We start from the raw sequence: 5369 nt of genomic DNA on the forward strand, positions 1-5369 counted from the left end.
ATAATATTATATAAAGGCTATCAACCATATTGCCGGTCTCTTCTTACCATGACTACATTATCTGTTCCTGTGCTCATGTTTTTGCAGGCGCCAATAGGCCTATGTATTGTAAGTGGGCTTAAATTCATTATTTTATTTCACTATGAAATGGTTCATGTATAATTATTTCATTGACAATTAACTGTGTGGTTCGGAGATTATCACATTGCTTCAGTATAGTGATATTTAGTTCATTTTTCATGGCTTTACAGGTTAATCTATACATTATACGGTACAATGTGTCGAGTGAATTAAAAGACGTCCTGCTGCCTGCACCTGCTGGCACCTGCTGGGTCTGATATTTGTAAATCCACGCACAGGAAACGAACAATTTGGAAATTTTCAATCTGCTTGTAAATACCCGTCGATATGTTTTGTTGGGTATGATTTTGCTTTGCGCTAAGGACATTCATGGGTTTTTTGTTATGATTTATATATGCGAGGGCACGCGCAATTTCTATGAAAACATCAGAAATATAACGGGATTTTTCCCCCTGTAAAAGCCGATGCGTTCCTTTGGGCATTTATAGGCATATAGGATGGTGTCGTTGTTCATATCTACTTAGTGACAAACCTGCAGTACGTAATAGCAATGACAACGTTGAAGCCGACAGTTGTATTTTTCTAGCTACGGTCATGGTCTAATGCACTGCTGGGAGTGAATTAAAAGACGTCATTAAGTGCACCTGCTGGGTCTGATATTTGTAAATCCACGCACAGGAAACGAACAATTTGGAAATTTTCAATCTGCTTGTAAATACCCGTCGATATGTTTTGTTGGGTATGATTTTGCTTTGCGCTAAGGACATTCATGGGTTTTTTGTTATGATTCATATATGCGAGGGCACGCGCAATTTCTATGAAAACATCAGAAATATGACGGGATTTTTTCCCCTGTAAAAGCCGATGCGTTCCTTTGGGCATTTATAGGCATATAGGATGGTGTCGTTGTTCATATCTACTTAGTGACAACCCTGCAGTAAATAATAGCAATAACAACGTTGAAACCGACAGTTGTATTTTTCTAGCTACGGTCATGGTCTAATGCACCCGAAGAGACTTTTGTTTGGTTTCATTGTTAGCCGGGAAAATTCACGCATTCTCCTCAGCACACTGGGTACAGGAGGTGTACGTGCAATTGCGGGTCAGGGGAAGAGTATTATCTCTCTACAACGAGAAATATTTCGTTTTAACGAGATGGTAGTCTCTCGTGCATGCTAAACGAGCCACAGTAATAACAAGATCCGGGTTCACGTCATCCGTGACGCGAGTCTCAGTGCATGCCCGCTAACCAACCCAAGTACCTACACAGACAGTGAGCTAGTTAAGTAGGCTCTCTCTCTCTCACTCAAGCTCGGGTTTTCATCCTTATGCCATTCTCATCCTCTTACCCCATTCTCATGGGAATGCAGAAATGCATGGGATAATAATAATAATAATAATAATAATAATAATAATAATAGTCCTAACCGTCTAACGCAGATAACCACGGCCCCTTGGAAGGCATTCGTAAGGTTAGCAGGGCCGTAGTGGCCGCCACGGCAACACGGCACTGCCGTGGCACTATTTAGACAAAGAATTGCGCAGGGAACCAAAGAGAAACATATACCAAGTAGATAAAACCCCGGGGGGGCACTCACCCCACATTATGGTAGGTATGTGCCACTGCGAAGTCAAAAATGGGGGGGGGGGTCTCTGAAACTAATGTTTGTTGAATGTGGTATGCTCTGGAACGGGCTATGTTCGAAAATGGGGTCTCCGGAACTAGGATTTCGTTGAAATTCAATGCTATGAAACTGGACACGTTTAAAAGAGGGGGTCTCGGCACTGTGGAGAACAGATGATTTGCTTTAGAAATCTATGCTGTGAGCACTTGAACCAATATGTTTGTATTATGTAGAGGGTAGAAACAACAGTAACCGCGGAGAGAGATGAACGCACGCACGCACACACCACATACACACCGCCCGTACAACACACACACCACACACAACAACACAAACACACACACAACACACAGCCACACGCGCGCGCGCGCGCTTCAACACACACATCACATGCACACACGCACACACAAACACACCAGCGGCACGTACGCACGTACGCACACAGCGACACACACACACCACACACACACACACCCACACACACACACAAACACACCAACACGACAAGCACACGTTGCATGCATGCCTTCAGGCCCGGCTTCAACGATTCTGAAGTACGATGCCGGAACGGAAATATTAAAACTAATATTTCTCATAATTATGTACTCGATAGTATATAACAGTTTTGTAAACAATGTTTATTAGTTACAGTACTCACTAATATACTATTTTAGATACATTTGGTCAAAAAATCAGCTTTACTATACATTCCTCTTTGAAATTACAAATTGATTCGCCTTTTAAAAATGATGCAGACTTGGTGTGCTTTCAACATAGCCTGAACATGCAGATAAATGCCATTTCCAGGCTCTAAATTTCAAAACTTTTTCTGGGGAGTAGGGGGCCTACCCCCAGACCTCGCATCCGCTTCGCGAGATCGCGGCGTTTAGTCATGCGTACGCTGCGCACACACCTGATACCGCCACTCTGATGATTATCATTGGTATGCTTACATTTTCTGGCATGTAGCACATTTTTCGAGCCACTACGCCCTGGTGAAGCTGACCAGTTATATCTGTTATACCAACGAGCCAGTTGCAGAACATGCAGCACGGAAAACCCAGCGGTAACAAAGCGGCACACTAGTACGCGTAAACAACGCTATTCACTAATTATTGACAACGTTCATACTCGCTATGGTACCATTATATACACTATAAGCACTGGCGTTGAATTTGCCTGCCAAAATTATGTCGTTGTTCACGTGACATCAGTTTTCCTCAAACACTACAAAACTTGTCGCACTTGCCTTAGTTCGTCAAACGATGAGGCCGGTCACTGGATCGCTGGTTAATTAGGAAGATACAAGATTACGCCACTGCGCTGGAAAGTCATAGCGCCTTCCCATGAATTGAGCAAGTAAGGTATTTTAAGATAACTAGCGTGACGTAGGCGACTAATTCTAAGTTAAGCCCTGCGTGGGCCGCGCGCCACACCGAAAAATATGGAAGAAATAAAGCACATTGACGTGACGGCCAAGAATAGACCACGCTATAGCTGACCTACTGACTACTGAATAACCAGCTAATGACAAACGTCGGAAGTTGTAACCCGTCCGACTTGCCCCTTTGAAACAATACAGCTTTGAGACAGTAATATATAGTCGAAACGACAGAAAAAGACGGTAACGAGGTCAGGAGACGGTAACGAGAGACGACACACGACAGAGAACGCAGGAACGGAAGTCAAGGTATAGTCCTGTAGATAACTGTAGCATAATGTACATATAATATATATAGGATCTTCATTAAAGTCTGTCTGATGATCGCGTAAGCGTGAAACTAGAGTATACAGCTAAAATGATGTCTTGTCTTTAAGTTATCTACAGACTACAATTTTATATATATAATATATATATATATATAATATAATATAAAAATTAATAAAATATATAATATATATGTATAGTGTGTGGTGTGTGTGTGTGTGTGCGTGTGCGTGGCGTGTGCGTGTGCGTGTGCGTGTGCGTGTGCGTGTCGTGTGCGTGTGCTTGTGCGTGTGCGTGTGCGCGTGGGCGCGTGTGTGCTGTGCATCATGGCGCGTGTGCGTGTGCGTGGCGTGTGGCGTGTCGTGTGCGTGTGGCGCTGTGCGTGTGCGTGTGCGTGTGAAGTGTGCTGCATGTGCGCATGTGCATGTGTTGCATGTTGTATGTGTATGTGTATTGTGTGGTGTCGCGTGTGCGGTGGCACTGTGTGTGCGGTGTGTGTTGTGTGTGTGTGTGTTGTGTTCGTGTGGTGACTGTGTTGTTATTATGTGTGGTGGGTGCTGTGTGGTGTGTGTGTGTGTGTGTGGTGTGTGGTGGTATTGTGTGTTGGTGGTGTGTGTGCAGTGTTACGGTGTTACCCCTTCTTCCCTTCAGCCCTGGCAGTGTGCCTTCCGGCCGGCTTCCGTGTGTGCAGTCAGTCCCCCACCCTCGCTCGTGACAGCTCGGTGTCTCCAACCACAGTAAGTTTGGGTCTCCGGGGAAGGTGTACTGACGGGTGAGGGGTTTCATCGAGCTCATACGGAGGGCAGCGGGAGTATCTATCGTAGAGGACGCGCGCGTGGACCGCGATCTGCGCGAGCGCAAGTAACGCCGGTAACAGCTCGTGTGTCCTTCTTTACGTAACAGGCGAACACATAGCAACAGAGACTGGTGCGGGCACGCCGCTGTTAGGGTCTATGTCCTCCCCTGAAGAAGCCTGAGGGATCGAAGATGGGGATTTGACCTGAAGGCAATCGATGCGATTCTAAAGGGCTATAGTTTCCTGCACGGTCGGAGAAGCCGAGGAGAGGAGAGCGGAGAGCGCTGATAGTGATAGATTGGAATATAATAAGGATATGATATAGTAGCTTACAGTATTAGTTTAGAAAATAAGCTAAAGCGAACCAAGTCAATACATGAGGTCGAGGGGAGAACATAGACTCATTATCTAGCACAACTTGCTGGACGCGTTACATATTCCATTCGCTATACCATCACTCGCCCATCACCACTTCAATGAACTGTTACCCACGCCTCGAGCGTTCACCGCCCACCACAGTAGCATGCCTATCGTCCGCGCCGGCGATAACAGTGGCTGCGTTACGTCACCGCACGCGTCATCTACTTACCCGTTTTCCGCCGCAAGCTAAGATAAAAACGTTTTGATTATTTGTTCGCCTCTCAAAAATAAAATTTCGCGCCGAATTGGGGGGGGGACTGACCTAAAAAAGAATTCCGCGGAAGTACGCCACCCAGCTTGCCACCTACACAACTGCGTATGCGCCCGTTTATGCTACATCCTGCTCACCCGGCCGCTATGCTAATGCACAGGCCATCAATTACAATCGGTCGCATAGTTGCCTACGTCAGACAGTAGTTGTGCGATCTTACAATGCTCTCGACACATGTTATGCCAGCTAGCCAGTTTCATGTGGCGTCAAATTTTGCAGTTGTATACTAATACACTTATATGAGTTTTGTCAAACCCCAGCTCACCTCGGTCCTCACCAAGGCGAGTAAGGTCGAGAGTCGACGCAAGGCTCAGTTTCAGCGCCACGTGCGAAACCTGCGTCACACTCCCACACGTGGAACATTGATGCATAGCTAGCTTGTTCACCACACACAAAGCGTGAGAGGATCAATTGAATATCAGAAAGGGAATGTATTGGTAGCAAGTGCATGCCGTTTCCGCAATGTAT

The sequence above is a fragment of the Priapulus caudatus genome, unplaced genomic scaffold, assembly GCF_000485595.1.
Source record: "Priapulus caudatus unplaced genomic scaffold, Priapulus_caudatus-5.0.1 Scaffold593, whole genome shotgun sequence".
In the NCBI taxonomy this organism is placed as follows: domain Eukaryota; kingdom Metazoa; phylum Priapulida; class Priapulimorpha; order Priapulimorphida; family Priapulidae; genus Priapulus; species Priapulus caudatus.